The following is a 20,253-nucleotide window of genomic DNA, read 5'->3' on the forward strand; positions in this document are numbered from 1 at the left end:
GACCTTCCTGTACCCACCTCAAGGTGTGGGAGAGTTGCTTGCTAACGACGTACGATCAATATCTGAAAGTCATGGCATCCCAAAGGACCTCCCATTCTTGCTTTGGTGTGTGGTTCCTCTCCTTAATCTTCTGTCTCCTGGTGGTACCCGTTGCTCTGCTTCTCACACATGAGTTGAAGAATTTGGAACTTGTCCTTGTGCCTTGAAGAGTAGAGACAATGGCTGAACTTTGACATTCTAACTATAAACCATGGTTTCCGTGCACCACTAATACCAGCCATTTCCAATGGCTTTAAAAATTTTTTGAAAGCTTGTCAATAATATGATAAAGGCTGTGAGGTATTCTCAACTACCCCAACACCTACTCCAGAGTTTTGAATACTTGTCAGCTGTGCAAAAAAAAAAAAAAAAAGATCTATTTAACCGTTTATCTATCTATCTATCTATCTATAATGTCTATCTAAATACCTAAGTTTGGTTTATTGTCATCTATGTAAAATAACTTGAGAGCAAGGTTTCTCCAGTGTAAGGAAGCCGTTGTAATTTCATTAGAATTTGATCTCAGTTTCCACCTGTTGAATGGTGCTTTGACATAATTGGACGGAAAGAATCCTTTTCGGCATTTGATCCTAATGTCTTGTTACAGTTTAAAGAAAAACGATTGATAGAAACTAGCTACCTTAATTCTTCTGAGAACAAGGTGGATTATAAATAAATACTGGTAGTAAGAATCATCACTCTGGATGATATAATACACTCCTGAAAGAGAGGTTTGGGAAGCATCTCAGATTTTAAAGCAATAGGCATTCAGCATCCATCCTAAAAACTTCCAAATAATGCTTAGCTTGCTGGGTCTAATCCTATTGTTCACTGTAAAGGGTAGTCAGAACATTTCATGTTGTTAATAAATAAGGGATGGATGCTTTCATCTGTAGTGAACCTTCATCTTTAGAGGTCTTCATGTCATCCATTTCTAGTCTCATGTTTATGTACAGATTTTCAGCTAGGTGACTGCAATTTAAGCCTTAGTATGGAAAACTGAGGATTTATAATTGAAAATGAAAAGAAATATATATTACTGTCTACTGTCAGAATTTTAGTCTTTTGGTGCTCTGTTTTGGGTTGGGCACATTCAGTAAGGTTGTTTCTTTCACCCCAAAAGGGATTCTAGGTTAATACCCTCGGCAGTTGGGTGTTGCCATCCCCGCTCTCCTCCCAACCAGTACGGCTCTAGAACACATCCCATTCCTGCCACCCTCACCTTTATCACAGGTTAAGCCACGAGAGCAGCAGAGATAGGTAGTTCCCAATCTCTTGCTCTATGATTGGCAGAGAAGTGGAGATGCAGTTACCCAGGATAAGAAAAATTTGTCAAATCCCATTCAGACTCCTTCATTTGCCAGGTAGGATCATGGTAGATGGACCAAACCACTATTGCCACTGCCCTTGGGTGAATCTATTCCTAATGGGCCCTGTTGGGGCCACGTGCCTAGCTCCGTAGGGAGGGCATGACTCTAAGCCCCACCCCATGCATAGAAGAGAAGGGACTCTGTAGAATTTTCTTCTACTCTTTTCATATCTGGGGAGGTTGTCAAAGAAATTTAGTCTTGCTCTAAGTCCAGTGTAGCTTTAAAATTCAGCTCAGCATCATTGCCACGTAATGGAAACATCCAGACCTGATAATACCCCTGGGAAACCACACAGTGGTGGCCCAAAGGCAAGGTGGTTTCCTCTGGAAAGGGATTATCCACGGCTTGAATCCTGATGGATGCTTGGGGTCTTGGAATCTAGATAAGGTGAAGTTCACAGTTGGGTCCTTTCTCTCCATTGATCCCAAGCTTGTTATACCTTCTTTCCCTGGACCCCAGACTCACTCCAGCTCCTGCATCCTATTTGCAGAAAGGGTCAAGACCAGAGTCTGGCCGGGAGGGAAGCATCTACCCATCCCTCTAAAACCTGCCTCTAATCTCCTGCTGCTGTGAGCTCCCTGGAGGTGACACAGGGACTGGCCTGACTTCTGTAGTGGGCACCAGCTTCTACCACGCTCTCTGGCATTTTCACATGACGTATGATTTCTTGTGCCGAAACCGAAAATCACTACACTATCAAAATTCACTTCATTTCTCTTGCATTAAAAAAAATGAACAATCAGATGTAGTTAAGGGATTGTTTTGAAATTAGATCTCTTTAGCCAATGATTAAAGTTGGAATCATTTCATCCTCTTTTTCAGTCTGAATTTGCTTGGAACACAGCCTTGCAGAGAAGCAAAAAAATTTCCGAGCTCACAGTTTTCAGATATTTTACACCAGTATCCTCTCCTTTAAACGGAAAATACAGTCAAGCAAATCATACTTATATCACCCATTACTAGCTGATCATAAATTGTTAGTATTTTAGGGCATGCAGCTATGTGGTTGGTATCTGCAAGGCTAGCTTGATAGATGTGCTAAAATTCACTGTTCTGAATGTGCCATAAGTTCTGATACCCTTATTGGAATCAAGGCAGTGCTGTTTTTGTTTACAGTTTATCAATCTAAGAGCAATGGCACCTCATTTTTCTTAACAAAAAAAGCTCTGCCAATAGTAAATGATTCTGTTAAGTGGTATAAAAATGTGTGAATGTTGAAATTCAACATGCTTCATGTTATAACCAACCTGCAAGAATATTGTGGTCAACTGTGTGAATACCAAATCAGAGTATACTGTATATTGTACTTCGGAAATTTGTATTTAAAGGCAAAAATATTAGTAATAGTTGGTATACTTGGGGAAAAGGGTATTAAATATTTATTAAGTAACAATGAGAAATGCAACAAACTTCCTTATTTATGCCTTATGAGTAAAGGGGTGTGAAATATTAGGTGAAGTTTTATGCGCAAGACTCTAAAGGAATGGGTATCCACGAAGGCAGGGACTCGTCTTTTCTATGTTTGTTCTGAAAAGCTCTCAGCACACTCTTGGTGCTTGATCATTGTTATATAATACCAATAACTAAGCACATTTTTAGATCTTTTTTCAAATGGCTTGTGTAAAATTTGGTTAATGTATAATGGTTGGTTTGAAGCTATCATGTGAAATCTGCCTCTCCAAATATAATCGAAAATAAACTGAAAAATGATAAAATAGCATGCCGTGAGATTTTATTCTATGCATGAACTATAAGTTGTCAGTTTCACGCACAGATCATAAGCATCCAGCCTGATGCTTTTTCACAAATTGAACACATCCATGTAATCAGCACCCAGATCAAAAACCAGAACATTCAAGCACCCCAAAAACCTCCCTCAGGCCCCCTTCCAGCGAAAACCTTGCAAAGAAGAACAACTGTCCTGACTTTTAAAGGCACATGGTAGTTTTGCCTGTTTTAAAGCTTTGTGTGAATGCATTTCATGCAGTATGTACTCTTTTGTGTCACTCAACATAATGTTGTGGAAAACATCCATGCTGTGGTGTGTGGTTGTAGTTTTCTCATTCTCATTGCACTGATTGTGAATATAGCACGATTTATTTATTCATTCCACTGTTGATGGATATTTGGGTAGCTTCCAGCTTGGGGCTATGAATATGCTTGTATGTGCATTTCTGTAATGGGTATACCTAGGAGTAAAACCGCTGGATCATGAGATGTGCTTATGTTTTGCTTTAGTAGACACTGCCAAAAAGTTTTTGAACATGGTTCTACCAACCTACAGTCCCATCAGCAGTATATATGGGAGTTCCACTTGCTCTACATCCTACTAAGCCATTGATACTGTCTGTCTCTCATTTGAGCCATTCTGCTCGGTGTGTAGGGGTAGCTCACTGTGTATTTAATTTGAGTTTTTCTGGTCACTAATAAGACTTGCTACCTTTTTGTATGTTTATTGACCATTTAGATCTCATATTTTGTGGAGTGCCTGTCCACATTTTTGCCAGTTTTATTAGGTTTTTGTCTTTTTCTTATTGATTTGTAGACATTCTCTACAAATTCTGGAAATGAGTTATTTGTCAGATATACATTATAAATATGATTTTCCATTCTGTGTGCTGCATTTTCTACTCTTTTAATGCTGTCTTTTTGATCAATGAAAGTTCTCTATTTTAACATAAAAATGTATCATTTTCTTCTTATGATTGGCAATTTGAGTCCTGTTTGAGAAATCTATACAGACTCCAGTGTCATGAAGATGCTGTATACTTTCTTTAAGGAGCTTTATTGTTTTATTTTTCATGGTTAGATCTGTACTTCTTTTTTAAAATTATTTTTTTATATTTTTAACTTTTTATTTTATATTGGAGTATAGTTGATTAATAATGTTATGTTAGTTTCAGGTGTACAGCAAAGTGATTCGGTTATACATATACATGTATCTATTCTTTTTAAAATTCTTTTTCCATTTAGGTTGTTACATAGTATTGAGCAGAGTTCCCTGTGCTCTACAGTAGGTCCTTGTTGGTTATCCATTTTAAATACAGCAGTGTGTACATGTCAATCCCACACTCCCTATCCCTTCCCCCCACCTTTCCCTGCTGGTAACCATAAGTTCATTCTCTAAGTCTGTGAGTCTGTTTCTGTTTTGTAAGTTCATTTGCATCATTTCTTTTTAGATTCCGCATGTAAGCGATATCATACGATGTTTCTCTTTCTCTGTCTGACTTCAGAGAGAGACAATCTCTTCTCTCTTCTGTATGACAATCTCTAGGTCCATCCATGTTGCAGCAAATGGCATTATTAATAATGTACTCTTCCTGGGGGGGCTTCCCTGGTGCAGTGGTTAAGAATCCGCCTGCCAATGCAGGGGACACAGGTTCGAGCCCTGGTCTGGGAAGATCCCACATACCACGGAGCAACTAAGCCCGTGTGCCACAACTACTGAGCCTGCGCTCTAGAGCCCACGAGCCACAACTGCTGAAGCCCACACGCCTAGAGCCCGTGCTCCGCAACAAGAGAAGCCACCGCAATGAGAAGCCTGCACACCACAATGAAGAGTAGCCCCTGCTCGCCGCAACTAGAGAAAGCCCCCACGCAGCAACAAAGACTCAACACAGCCAAAAATAAATAAATAAATATATTAAAAAAAAATAATGTACTCTTTTTGGAATTGATATTTATACCTGGTATGAGGTAGGGGGTTAAGATACGTTTCTTCCCCATTTGTATATCCATTGATCGGTGCTATTTATTAGAAAGTTCATCTTTCCCCCTTTGACATTAGTCTGTTGAAAGTATATATGGTTTTCTGGACTTTTTATTCTGCTCCATTTGTCCTGTCATCTGTTCTTGTGTAAGCACAACATTGACATAATTTTTTCAACCCTGAGACGTTAGGCATTTCTCGCCATGAAGTAAGTGAATGATAGCTTACTTGGGCAGAAGCCTGAGCTTGTGAAATCATATCATGGAGGATGGTGAAGAGAGAATTCACCCAGCTTCTTTTATGTCATCCTGCCACTCACAAACATCACTGAGTTCCCAGCTTGAGTCATTAAAGAAAAGTGATTAAACACGAGTCACGACACATTGGAAAAAGCAATTAATATCTTGACACCTAAACACAGAAAGAGGTCTCTGACGAGATCTTGGAGAACGTTAGAGAGACTATACCATGCTGGGTATAAGAATGCTTTTTAGTTTTATGATAAAATATTAATTCAGACCCACAAATCCAAAGTTTGCATACAGATGGACTGGACCTGGGTTGAATTTTGCCTAAGTATTCTGAAAAAATGAGTTAAGAAAACAATATAAGTAATCTTTTTTTTTTAATATTGTCATTTTTAATTTTATTCATTGCTAAAAGGATGATAGTTGGAGTTCCAGGGATGCCCCACGCACTGGCATGAAATGCTTTCTTCTCAATAACTTCACTATCCCACTTTGGCACAGCTGCCAAGAACCACGTGATGGTAAGAATTACCCACCAAATGCTGCCAGCCATAGTAAAAAAAAATAGAGTACCATTAAAAGCATGGTACAGGCTTTCTTATGTGATCCTTGTGTCACTGTGGAAGCCTTATACCGTGCAGGGCTAGATGCATTGCAGGCTACTCGGTCCTCAAGCAAAAACCCAATAAAGAAAATTAATGATACCATCATGTAGCAGACTGCATAAAATATAATAGGTCTTTCAGGATAATGGAATCTTGTGACATCAATCAAAAAAGTTAAAAAAGTAAATAATGTGGCAGAGAGGCAAATGATTGAAAGCAATCCTATGAAATATGGAGCAAATGAAAGTTCTTCTCTCCTAAAGTACATGTTTGGACAAGGAGGTGAACAATCACACACGTGTGAAAAAGAATAGCCAAGATCAGGATCAATTTTCAACTCTCGGGGACACCAAAAACCATAGTCCCTCTGCACTGCCACTGGGGCTCCTTCAGTAGGATCTCCAGCTAAATTCACATCCACAAGTCGAGGATACGGCTCATCACAATCTGGGAACCTACTGCATTCCATATCTTCAGCCCAAGGAACACCAAACATCTCCATGAACTTCAAACACTCTCTGTAAGCCCGCTGACAGAGCCTAGGGCAGGGAAGTGTGATGCGTCCGTATTCCATACAAATAGGAGCATAGAGTGCACAAGTGGCCGGAAATCTCGAGAACCATCCAAATTCACCATAGGGTGGAATTGCTAAAGCTGCTGTCTGTTGGTCATAATGTTCAGATTAGGCATGAAGGTAGTATTATAAGGCAAATCTTGGCACATCCTGAAGGTAATAGGTTCACAAGAAAACAAACTGTGTCCACCTATATGCCCCACAAACATAGACAAGGGCCACAGAATGAAGACGATCCAACTCATAGCCGTGCTTCCTCGACTGAATGAGATTCAGATGATCAGGCCTACTCAATACGTATTTTAGATCTTTATACACTTGCAGGTCTCAGCTTGAAAGTACTTCTATCTTACTGTTAAGTTCTTCAAACAGAAATACTCTTTGCACCGTCAGAAGTTTGTTAGCTTGGTCTCACAAAAGGCATTTGTTTTTGGTTTCACAATGTGGGAAAATGACATCATCTTGCCTCTTCTTTTCATTTTATTACATAGGGCACCACTTGGCCAACATATCAAGTTGATCAACCACATTCCCAAACAACAGATTCCATCTTAGGAGAAGAGCTATTTCTTCCTTTGACTGTAATATCTCACACCTCGGGGCCGGGCTCCTGGGGGTCTGCAGCGCCGGCCAGGGGTGGCCGCGCGTCCCTCAGGTACATGGAGAGAACGAGGACCGCCGGCGAGCACACACGTACCAATATAACTAATCTTGTAGAAGAAAATGTTTATCCTCCCTAAGAGGACAAATCAATTGCAATATGCCATTGTAAGTCATTTTAATCCGACATTAATTTAGAGTCCTCCCCCCAGGTACTAGCAAAAGTCAATACTTGGTTAATATTGGATGTACCTTTTTAAAAAGCATACACCACTTCCTTCCTCTAGAATTCAGGCTTGGCCATAGTTGCCCTTGGCTTTCTCCAGGGTGAGCCTGAATTATTGAGATTTTGCTGTACCTGGAATTGGTTTATGTCTTCACTACTCCTTGTAATGGAAAGAAGAGGGAGAAGGTACATATGACTTCACATAGAAGTGATAGTATGTTATGGGAAAAATATACCTGTATCCGAAATCAGGAAAACTTTGGAGTTCCTGGCTGGAACCAGCCACCGCATTTCAACCCACACAAACACTGTCGCTTTGCTGTCTCAAAATTGACTTCAACTTGTAGCAGTTTTTGAAATTCCTGAAAGATTCATTACATCCTGGACATAAAATTATTGTTAGGAATTAGTAGTGTGAGTGTGGCTAATTACAATACAGTTTCCTTTCCTTTGTCAAGGAAAGCACTTAATAAATTATTCTTAATAAGTTACCGAGTAGTTATCCTGCTAATAGAAGAACATGTGCGTGGTATTTTCATGCTGGTTATGCACAGTCATGTTCTCCATTTTAATGATTCTTGTATACTTTCAGAAGTCCCAATGAGGGAGGCTTTCCTAGCTCATTTTCTCTGGGACCAATGCTGTTTGATCTGGATGTCTCAGCCAGTCTAAATTAGCATTTTGTTGTTTTATTATTAAAGTTCAGTTTTCTCATTAGCAATGTATATGTGACTATATACTTCTTTCTGATCCAATCTTTTTTCTACCCTTTGGTTTATTCATTTATTTATTTAGTCAGCTGATATTTATTAAGCAACTTGCATGTGCCAAGGCAGTGGCTGAAATATTGTGCCCAGAAGGGACAATGTCTTGTACATACTACATGCTTAATAAATATTTGTTGAGTGGATGTGTGAACAAATGAATTCATGAAAGTCTTAGACCTGATGTCTTGGAACTTCTATTCTAATGAATGTGCAGATAGCAATAACAATCGCTTACAAGTACATAAAATAATTTCAAATAGCAATAGGTGTAATGAAGAAAGATTTTCAACTTAGGAGCAGAGGTACTGCTTGAGTTAGGGTAGCCAGGGAAGGCTCCCCTGAGGATATGGTGCATGGAGAACTGAGGGTGAGCATTTCTGACAGAGGGAACTTGCAGTGCGAAGGGAGGCCAGGGTAGCTTGAACTTAGTGAACTGGACAAGGGAATTTGGTATGAGGAGAAATTGGTGACGTAAGCAGAGGCTAGGTTATGTAGCGACTTATCAGCCACAATAAGGATGTTGGGTTTTATTTTCAATATAATGGGAAGCTTCTGGAAGATTGCAAGCAGGGAGATGACATTATCCATCATCTGATTTATACTTTTAGGAGCTCGCTCTGGCTGCAATGTGGAGAATGGACCACAGGGAAGCAAGGCTGGAAACAAGGAGATTGGCCAGGAGATAGTTGCAATGATTCCAGGGGGAGATGTTGGTGGCTGGGCCAGGGTGAGGCAGTGGATTTGGAAAGGACTGAGCTTGTGTTTGTAGGTGCAGCCAACCAGATTTGCTGATGAGGAGTGAGAGATTGACACAAGTTGATCAGGGATGACTTTTGGATTTTTGGCTTGAGGAACAGGGTAAGTGTTGGTACTGTTTAATTTATTGGAGAAGACTTTAGAAAGAACAGCTTGGGGATAGGGAATGATAGATAGATATAAGGCTCTATTTGGGGCATGTTCCATTTGAGGTTTTTGTCATCTGGTCTCTAGAGGATGAAATTTGACATGCGAGAGTCAATGGTTTGGCTCCTGCCTACCTCTCCCATCACTTTCTATACTGAAGTATTTTATGCACTAGATACCCCACATAGCCTGCCTGCCATCTCAAACGCCTCTTCTCTGCCTGGACAATGCACCTTGAAAACTCTACTCAGTATCATGTTCTCTAGGAAGTCTTCTGTATCCATCAGTTTACCATCATATGCTGCACTAACAAGCAATCCCCAAACCTCAGTTGCCTACAGCAACAAAGGTTTGTTTATGTCCTGTGTTGCATGTTCATCATGAATCAGTGCAGATAGATTTCAGTTCTTCTTCATTACAGGACCCAGGCTGAATGAGCAGCCCCATAGTTGGGGTATCCCTGTCTCCTGACAGAGGGGAAGAGAAAGATGGCAGGAGTACATAATGGCTCTTAGGGTTTCTGCTCCAAAGTGACACACCATCCCTGCGTGTACATTTCATTGCCAGGTCAAGTCACAGGCCCAGCCTGATTTCAATGGGGTGGAAAAATCTACTTCTTGCTTGAGGAAAACCTAAGGAGGGAGGAGTCTGGTAGCAAAGGGCAGTGGTTATTTTAAAAATAATAATAGGGCTTCCCTGGTGGCGCAGTGGTTGAGAATCTGCCTGCCAATGCAGGGGACACGGGTTTGAGCCCTGGTCTGGGAAGATCCCACATGCCACGGAGCAACCAGGCCCGTGAGCCACAATTACTGAGCCTGCGCGTCTGGAGCCTGTGCTCTGCAACAAGAGAGGCCACGACAGTGAGAGGCCCGCGCACCGCGATGAGAAGTGGCCCCCGCTTGCCGCAACTAGAGAAAGCCCTCGCACAGAAACAAAGACCCAACACAGCCATAAATAAATAAATAAAAATTAAACTTAAAAAAAAAAAAATAATAACGAACACAGTGCTAATGAGCATAGGAAGGTGATAGATAGGCAAATTCTCAGGCCCCACCCCAGATCTACTGCAAGAGAAAACCTCAGAGGTAGGGGGAAGGATGGAGGTCCAGTAATCTGTGCTTTGACCAGTCCTCCAGGTGATTCTAATTCATGCTCAAGTGTGAGAATCACTGACCTCACCCACCTTCTCTGGTGGGTGAGGACTATCACCCACCAGAGAAGACTATCTTCTTCTACCAACTAGGTCAAGGGCTATTCCCTAGGGTACCCACACTTCTATCACTGTTGTTGCTGCTTTATTTGGAAGTTCAATTCTTTTCAATACCACTACTGACATAGGGTAGGCATGCAATAAATATCTGTAGAACTGTAAAACTAAACTCTCATGTGATCCACAGGAGCAATGTAGCATTCGCCATCCTAGCCCAGCTCTGGAGGTCCAGTCCATAATGCTCTTGAGACCTGTGCTTTATACAAGCTCAGGGAGTATCTCAACTCCTAGAAGTCACTGTCTATGCACATCACTTATCTTAGTTCATTTGCAGAACTTGTCATTATGCAGACATAATTATTTACTTTTAATACTAGAATGGAATCTCCATATACGCTGCATTTTCAGCACCCACAACAGTGCTAAGTCCAGAGGACTTCAATGAATATTTGTGAAAAGAATGAATAGAGTATTTCTTCATATTTGCACTAAAAGTGAAAAATCACACGAGTTGCTGCTTTTAAAAGAAAGGGTGCTTACTTTAGAAAGCATGTGATTAATGTGGGGTTGGAATGCTCAGTGAACTTACAAATTCCTGAGGCTAAACTTCTGTAAATTAGCTGGAGCATTCTCTATTTGTAAAAACAAATAGCGTAAGACAAATTTGAAAAAATGATACATGTACTAACTATAATGGTCCTTTACATAAAGACAGCATGACAAAATCTACAAAGCGCTTTCACATTGTTGTTTACATAGTTTTCTCTGTATTTCAAGGCTAAGATTTTAGTTTCAGGAAGGTATCTTGGGTTACGGACTCCAGGAGACAGATGATGGGACAGAGATTTGTTTGCAGGGTTTACGGGGAAGTGCCCATAGGGTCAGCAGCCTGGAGGAGGGAGGAGGGAGGACTGCGCAGGAGGAGGATGTGGACCACAGCGCAGCTGCAGGCGAGAGCTGGGCCCAGCACAAGGGCATCTCTGGAGGTGTTGTCCCACCTTGAAGCAAGGGACGGGGCCTTCCTGCCTCTGCAGGGAATAGTGTTCAGAGGTGTTGCCTCTGGGGCATGGTGTGGCTTTGGGAGAGAAGGCTTCCTTCAGCTGAAAGCAATTCCCAGGGAGCAGATCACCGGAGAGCCTCAGCCACCAACACTCTTGTGGCCGGGGGACCGTGCGTTTCCGGGCTGGAGCGAGGATCTGGGCAGCACAGCGTCCAGCACGGGAGACTGCGTCAGCTTCACCTGTGAATTTGTTAGAAACGCACCTCAAGCCTACTCTGGATATTAACAAACCCACTCAGATGATGCCAATCAATGCACACTCAAACTCGAAGACCACTAGGCTTGAGGGTCTGAAGAGGGCTTTGGTCCCTTCACAGGACCCGAGGATCCACTTGCTTCTCATTCTGTATGAGGCCACTTGAAAACTGATGACTTTCCTTTCAAGGGACCCAAAAGAATTCCCTTGGGCCACACTTGGAGTCAGTTTGTAATGGAAATTAAAATGCAGAAAAAAGGAAATGAATTGATTTTCCTGTGTTCAACAGTTTTCAAAGACAGAAAGAAAGCAAGGAAATCAAAAGAAGAGATATGAATGTGTCTATGTGTAGGAAATGGATTTCCTGAGGTGTAGGTAAGCAAAGAATAAATCAGCTGGGGAAGAAATACTGTAGTGGGGACGACCTTCTGCCTCTAGGTGGCACTGTTAACACAAGACAGCTCTGTGGTCCAGTGTTGCAGTGGAGCAGGAAAGCATCCTTTGTAGGTAAAGTGTTTTTGCTAATTAGTTATTTATGACTCAGGGGGTATTCAAATTAAATTTAGAGAAATTTGCAATATGTAGCACATACATTCTGTACACAATTATTTCATTAAAGCACCCAAGCTTTACCATACTGAAGTTTCCTCTTTTTTCCTTTCTAAATTCTAAGAAAAATTAATCTTCATAATTATCATTGTACATTATTGAGATAATATTTTAAAATAATAATAATAACTCCTTGCATTTGTCCATCACTTGAAAGTTTTAACAGCCACATTAAGTGAAGAAAGCCGAGCACAGAAATTGTGTCTAGTATATTACTATTTGTTTAAAAACTAAGGTGCTAAAAAGAATATATCATTGTATTGTTATCTATATGCATAAGACATCTTTAGAAGGGTAACTAATAACAGTGATTACCCTTTGCAGAGGGATGGGATTTGGAGGATGGGAAATAGAGTGGGAGGAAGAGTTTCCACTATATATCCTTCTGTACTTTTTGAAGTTCTAACCATGTGAATGTATTACTATTCAAAAAAAATTTTTTAAGAAAAATTTTGGGTGTTTTCCTGTATCCTCAGGAACGATGAGAAATGAGTATTGCCGTTCTCATTTTACAAAGAGTCATGCACGTAGGAGAGTTGGCACTTTAACTGTAGGCTTCTCATTTCTGTGACAGTGCTCTTTCTACAAATCATTTTGCTTCAAATTTTACCTGAATCTGAAATTGCGGGGTGCAGTGTTGTATCTTGGAAACCACTTGCACTGGCTTTACTCAGAAGTAAACCCAGGCTCACTGAGTCAACTGTTACATTGTTTACACTATTTTTATGGAACTAAAAGTCTGCTTCTTCAAAGAAAATCAAAGTAATATCTGTTTCATAAGCAAAGGACAATTTCCTTGAAATTATCTTTTGCTATCTGTGGAAGATTGCAGTAAACCATGAAATTTACTAGATTATGAAATACAGAGCTGCTTTTTTTGGTTTGAAGAGTTTTTGTAACTGGCTTCAGAGAAATATGGTCTAAAAATCTAGGTTTCTCCTTAAGGATGGGTATAAAAAGACACCCCTGCATAGACTTGCACTCCAGGGCATGGCTCTGTCAGCCTTTCTAGCAGGGGTGCTTATGGCATAGAGTCTGTCTTATCTTCCAGAAACTGGGTCTCTTCAGAATTGTTATCTATGTGCATGCATGTTAAGTGTGGCAGGTACAGAGGGGAGGAGGGAGGAAAAAGGGAGGCAAGGAGGGAGCTTAGCTGACTATTTGACAGTGACCTTATTTAGGTCACTCTTTTCACCAGTGGAATTCAACTTGGTACCGGCCCAACCTTGAGAAAGTCACTGAAATTGTTTACACATCTGTAAAATGGGAATCATTCCTACTTAGGGTCACTGGAACAATTAAAATGGTAAGGTAACTGGCATAGTGCCTAGAGAAAATCATGTTTAAAATAGATATTGTTGGGAATTCCCTGGCGGTCCAGTGGTTAAGACTCAGCGCTTCCAATGCAGGGGGACGCAGGTTCGATCCCTGGTCGGGGAACAAGGATCCCACAAGCCACGTGGCAGGGCCAAAAAAAAAAAAAAAGGTATTGTTTCAGGTGTGGAGTGACAGGGTTGGGGTTAGCTGCCTCTCCATCCCCCCATCTTTGAGATGGGGTTAATACCACTTAACCTTGCAGGACTGCCGTTAGAGCCAACAAGATAGTGAGCTCGGTAATGGTTACTGAGGAAAGTCCCCCTTTCCCTGGCCCTATCAACAGCGGTCTCCTCATCAGGGCTGCCAGTTCCAGCCCGTTTCCTCCAGCGACTCTTAGTAAAGAATAGCCCGATCATGCAGCTCCCTGCTCGAAGACCAAAGATGGCAATCTAAACCCAGGAAGTGGGAGCCCCTGTCTGGGTAGAGATGTGCAAAAGTCTCATAGCAGACCTGGGACCCGAGAGAGGCACCGGGGCCAGAGGCCTGGAGGTGGCGTCCTCTGAGAGGAGAGGAGGGTGGCGGCTGTGGAAGGGAGCGGGTTTTCTAGCACACACCCTGGAGCCTGAAGACAGAGCCCTGCAGAGCATCCATGTACGAGCACTGGGGAGGACATGACGAGGCCACAGTAATGTTGTGTTGGTAATTCTTGAAGCCGGTTGTTGGGTTCATGGGGATTTATTATACTACTCCTTCCACTTTTGCGTTGTTTGAAATTTTCCAAAATAAAAAAGTTAAAAAAAAAAAGACCGTGTTTCAAACTATACACACATTGTACTGTATTGCATAGATGGTGTATTTCCAAGTTAAAAATTGAAAGGATAAAAAAAAGCCATGATGAGGAGGACCAGGGGAGGTCAGAGGTTCAAGGTTCTGGGGAGGAGAAGATTTGAAGGGTCAAAATAAGAGATAATGATGATTGAGCGCTTGTTACATGGGAAACACCCAGCGTGCATTACCTCATGTAGCTCTCAAAACCACCGCCCAGTACGGCAGGTGCTCCTTGGGGCCCCATTTCACAGATGAGGAAACTGAGGCCTGGAGAGGGAATGTGAGTGACCCAACGTGGCACAGCTGGTGAGTGGCTGAGCTGGGATTGGAAGTCAGGCCTCTGCTCTGGCCACCCACTACTCTACCCTTACCCCCAGCTGAAGGGGGCGGTGCTGGCACCAGCACCAGGAGGCCTGGATGGGATGCAATTGAATTGGGTGCGGAAGACCCTAGGGAAGCCATGAGCAAGTGTCATTTAAAGAGACAGGAGGTGGAGTAGGTGGAAACCTCATTGTGATGTGCAGGAGAGGAGGAAGCAGGAGCTGAAGAGCAATATTGTAAATATTGTATTAATACAGTAAGTCCCCTACATACGAACCTTCAAGTTGCAAACTTTCAAAGATGTGAACGTGCATTTGCGTGTCCAACCACGTAAGTTAGTTCACGTGTCTGGCGTACATTGTCACGTGCATGCATCCTCTACAAGTGGTTGTGCTTTTGTGTACTTTACTTACAGTAATGTATAGAGTACATTAGTACCGTACCAGTAAAAAATAGAAGTGTTCATTTCTTTGGTACTAGTGCAGAACTTCTTGGAATACGCGACCTGAGAATAAAATATTTCAGGACTTCCCTGGTGGTCCAGTGGTTAAGACTTAGCTTCCCAATGCAGAGGGTGTGGGTTCGATCCCTGGTCCAGGAGCTAAGATCCCACATGCCTCGTGGCCAGAAAACCAAAACATAAAACAGAAGCAATATTGTAACAAATTCAATAAAGACATTAAAAATTATATTTCAAGCCCATAAAATAATTTCACTCTGAAGAATTTTGAATAGGAATGTACATTAGATATTAGAGATATTGGGTTGATAGGTAAAAATCAGATACCATCTTTTTAATCCAATTACTTCACTGTGACCACATTTGTTAAAACTAAGTTCAGTATTATGTGTGGTCTTTATTTCTTTGCATCCCTAGTATCTATATTTATTTCAGCAGACATAATATACTTGTGTGAAAAGTATTATAAACCCATTACAGTACAGTACTATATAGCCAATTGTGTTAGTTGTGTACCTAGGCTAACTTTGTTGGACTTAACGAACAAATTGGACTTACAAGCGTGCTCTCAGAATGGAACTTGTTCATATGTAGGGAAATTACTGTATAGTAAACGATGAGAAGGGGGTGGGTGATGGAGGAGGCGTCGTCAAGGGAGGCTTTCTTTAGGAAGCAGAAGATTATGGCCTGGTTACAGGTCAAGGGGCAGAAGCCCAAGTAGACAGAAAGGTTCGTGTTTTGAAGGAGAGGGACCCAGGCGCAGATGGAGGGCTTCACCTGAGGAAGAGAGAGCAGAGTGAAGATGTGAACAGGTACAGAGTGCCCCCTGTGTCTCTCCTGCTCCTTATCTCATTTACTTACTGATCCCAGATTCAAGGGATCATGGTCTGCAGATGAGGAAATTCAAGATCAGGACCGGCGGACAGACCTGCCCAAATCTGCACAAACAGAAAGCGAGCAGGCAAGAACCGGACCTGTGTCGGTCGACTTTGAAGCCCGTGTGTGCGCTTCCTTCCTTCCCCCGGGGCCCTGCAGCCCATCTCCTGCTGGGACGGGGGTGGGTGGGCGGAAGAGCTGGAGGGGACAGGGAGGCCAGGGGGTTTGTCACTCGCTGGGAAAGACAGAGAGGTGATGGACATTTAGGTTGCTTCCACGTCCTGGCTATTGTAAATAGTGCTGCAGCGAATACTGGGGTGCATGTGTCATTTTGAATTATGGTTTTCTCAGGGCATATGCCCAGTACTGGGATTCCTGGGTCATATGGTAGTTCTATTTTTAGTTTTTTAAGGAACCTCCATACTTTTCTCCATAGTGGCTGTATCAATTTACCTTCCTACCAACAGTGCAAGAGGGTTCCCTTTTCTCTACACCCTCTCCAGCATTTACTGTTTGTAGATTTCTTGATGATGGCCATTCTGACCGGTGTGAGGTGATACCTCACTGTAGTTTTGATCTGCACTTCTCTAATGGATAAAGAAGATGTGGTACATATATACAATGGAATATTACTCAACCATAGAAAGGAACAAAACTGGGTCATTTGTAGAGACGTGGATGGACCTAGAGATTGTCATACAGAGTGAAGTAAGTCAGAAAGAGAAAAACAAATATCATATATTAACGCATATATGTGGAATCTAGAAAAATGGTACAGATGAACCTGTTCACAGGGCAAGAATAGAGACGCAGACTTAGGGAACAGATGTGTGGACATGGCGGGGAGGGGGATGAATTGGGAGATTGGGATCGACATATACACACTACCATGTTTAAAACAGATAGCTAGTGGGAACCTGCTGTATAGCACAGGGAGCTCAGCTCGGTGCTCTTTGACGACCTAGATGGATGGGATGGGGGGGGAAGGGAGGTCCAAGAGGGAGGGGATATATGTATACATATAGCTGATTCACTTCGTTGTACAGCAGAAACTAACACAACATTGTAAAGCAACTATACCCCAATACAAAAAAAAATAAAAATAAAAAACGATATTTAAAAAGAAAAGCTCAATAAATGCTCATGACTATTATTATCAAAAAAAGAGAAAAGACAGAGGGATGAAGAGGGACGGTCCGAAGGGGCTGGTGTGGGGAGTTCTGCAGGCAGCAGCTGGGGAGGCCTGGCCAAGGGAGGCCTGGCCAACTGGGAAGGCGTGCAAGGCCCAGCTGGGCCAGTCAGCATCAGCGGCTGCCTAATGGGAAGGGCTCAGAACTCGGCAAGGAGGGCACACACGTGAGGGTGGAGGTGAAAGGCCAGGACACTGCTTCATTTTTTCTCTTCTCTCACTTTGGCCAGGGTGATCATGTGTGCACCGTATGCAGTTGTAAGTCTGCGTGTGAGCGTGTAAGTATACCCAAGGCGTGTGTGGGTTTCCGTGTATGGGTGTGAGAGAGTGTGTTTATGTCTGAGCGTGTGGGTGTATGTGTGAGGGTCTGTGTGTGGGTGGTGCGCGTGCACGTGCTTGGCCAGTGGAGAAGAGAAGCTTCCCTGGCTGTGCGGCTGGAAGGCAGACACATCCCTCTGAAATAAATCACTGTCTGCGGCGCTGGCTGCAAGCTACGTGCCAGGCTTCCTGAGGCTCAGGTTCTGGCTGCTCGCGGCCCTATCTGCCCTTAGAGTGGCCCCAGACCTTTGGGCACAAGGACGTTCTGTGCAGGTCTGAGGGGCACCGTCAGGTGGGAGTCAACCTCTTGCAGGGTCTGCAAATGCCTGTGGTCACAGCTGGGGCTCTTCCGTGGGGCGTCCTGACCCAAGTGTACCCACCTCCTGTGTGTCTGAGTCTGCGTGGGAAATCCGGGTGCATAGGTTATACCTGAAGTGTTTTATTACTGAAATGCAAGCGGCAGGGATTGAATTAGAGACAGAGGCAGAGAGAGAGAGAGAGAGTAAAGAGGCACATTTGTGGCACAGGAAGTGTAATTCAGCGAAACATGTTGTGTGTTCCTAGACTTTCCTTGTTTGCCTATAAAACTGATTCCCTCCCTCCCTCCCTCCCTCTCTCCTTCTTTCCTTCCTTCCTTCCTTCTACAGACTGTTTATTGAAGCCATATGATGTGCCAGGGACAGTGCCGGCTGCTGGGCCTAGAGGAGGGAACAGTCAGACACAGGCCCTGGCCTCATGATCTGAGTCTGTCGGGAGAGACACACATGGAGCAAGTCACCACCCCCATGGCACACACGTGTGGAAGGGGAAAGGTGTCCTGGGATCTTGTAATAAAAGGCTCTTAGTCCTGGAGTGCGGGGTGGTGAGCTAGGTGACAAGAGCTCTCAAAGAAGCCCTCCTTGGGAGTGAGAATCACCTTGTGCTCTCCGTGGTGCCCACCCCAGTGTGAGACCCTGTGCCTTTAAGGAGGTCTCGTCCACAGGGAAGGACCCTCCCCAGACCTGCCACGGGAGTGGAACTGCAGTGAACCCCAGTCCCAGGATGGGATACACAGGCCTGACACCAGCCCAGGCCCCAGGTCTCACCTCTGGAACTCTAGTTGGCCGTGATGTTTGACGCTCATTCAAGACCCGTGGGATCTGATGATTCCAGCTGCGTCATGCCCCTTCTTCGTGCCAGCTCACTCCACCCATGGCCAACTAAGAACATGAGACCCTTACAATGAGCCAAGCATCACACTCGTGTGCACCACCATTCTTTGAAACGGTACTATTGTTATTGCCAACCCAGTTTTACAGTTGAGGAGACAGAGGCCCAGAGGGGTCAGGTAACTCACCCAAGGCTAAAAAGTGGGGATGTGGAATTTAAACCCAGGTGTTGTGGAATCAGAGTTCACATTCTTGTTGACTCTCCTATGCTGCCTTTCAAAGCAAAATCTAAGTTGGCTTCTCAGATCTCAAGACAAAGATTCCTTCACCCCTTCACTGCATGTTTGAAAGCCATCGTACCTTGAGATCTTACTATATAACGACACTGGGCTAAACCCTTTATTCATCCAATCAATCTTAATAAAGTGCCAACTATGTGCTAGACAGAGTCCTAGATGCTGAGAATACAGGGGTGAACAAAACACACAGTTTTCCTACCCTAATTATAATTGAGTGGGGATACACATGATACACAAAGAAGCCGAAGAGTATATAATATAATAGAATATCAGACATCGATAAATGACATTTGTCTCACTCAATATCTACCCCATCTTTAAGAAGCAAGCATTGTTATGCCCATTTTATAAATGCAGAAACTGAGGCTCAGAGCGATTCGTAAATAGATCTAAAGTTACACAGCTATCAGCTTTGAACTTGGACTTGATTTTGGATTCATATCCAGATTTCTCCAACTTTGAAGCTGAAGTTCTTAGCCATCATACACTCAGGCCATCGTCAAAGAAGGAAATACTACTTTCATTTATCTTTGCCTCCTCCCTCTTTTCTTCCAGCATCCCTGCTAAAAAAAGAGGTGGGGACAGTTTACAGAAGCTGAGGGCTGGAGGGACAATACTCTGGAGCCACCTCCTAAGGTCACCTGGCCATTCTCCTGTCCTGGGGAAGGGCTATCCTCATACGTAGAGACTATCTTGTCTCATTCTGAATGAGAAAGTCATGCAGCACTAAATCAATAAGAGGTCTCTTTGACATTAGAACTTCTTTTGTTTATTTTTCTCTCCTCCTCTTGTGCTGACAAATGTGTTCATGTAAAGACAGAAAAAAACAGCAGAGCAATTTGTCACAGTAATATCTTCCCTCCTGGCCTTCATAATGAATTGTAGTGGTTAAAGTTAATCAATCATTCCCATAACTGTTCCTGTGGATGCTTCTTTTTTTAAAAGGCCCCCAGACTGGTTGCTTGAATGTGCTGTTTCCAGGGACTCTGTGTGCACATGTGTAAACCCAAGTGTTCCTTGAGGGGGAAGAGAATCACATTGAGTAGGAGTCTGTGTCAGGCACCAAGCTGGCTGCTGAGGATGCATTACCCCATCTTCTCCCAGCGATGCTCCCACATCCTGGGAGTTTGGCGTTTCCTCCCTTTTACAGGTGATCTTACAGGGAGGCAATCAGGGGAGGTCTGCGGGCTAAGGGGACACAGCTTCTAGGGAGCAGAGCTGCGATACAAACCTAAGCTTGTGTCTCCAGAGCGTCCACTTTGCCCTTCTGCATTCTAGTTAATAGGACAACCCTGGCTCCTAAAGATGCATTCCATGTCCTTACCAGATGTTCCCAAGTTTATTCTCAAGGGCATAAACACGTGTTGCTCTTCTCTGAATC

General features: G+C 43.1%; 1 pseudogene; it reads right to left on the reverse strand.

Annotated features, from left to right (window-relative positions):
- Positions 1 to 5,751: 5,751 nt before the first annotated feature.
- Positions 5,752 to 6,810, reverse strand: LOC118891040 (annotated as a pseudogene).
- Positions 6,811 to 20,253: the final 13,443 nt, after the last annotated feature.

This window comes from Balaenoptera musculus, chromosome 2 (genome assembly GCF_009873245.2).
Source record: "Balaenoptera musculus isolate JJ_BM4_2016_0621 chromosome 2, mBalMus1.pri.v3, whole genome shotgun sequence".
Lineage (NCBI taxonomy): Eukaryota > Metazoa > Chordata > Mammalia > Artiodactyla > Balaenopteridae > Balaenoptera > Balaenoptera musculus.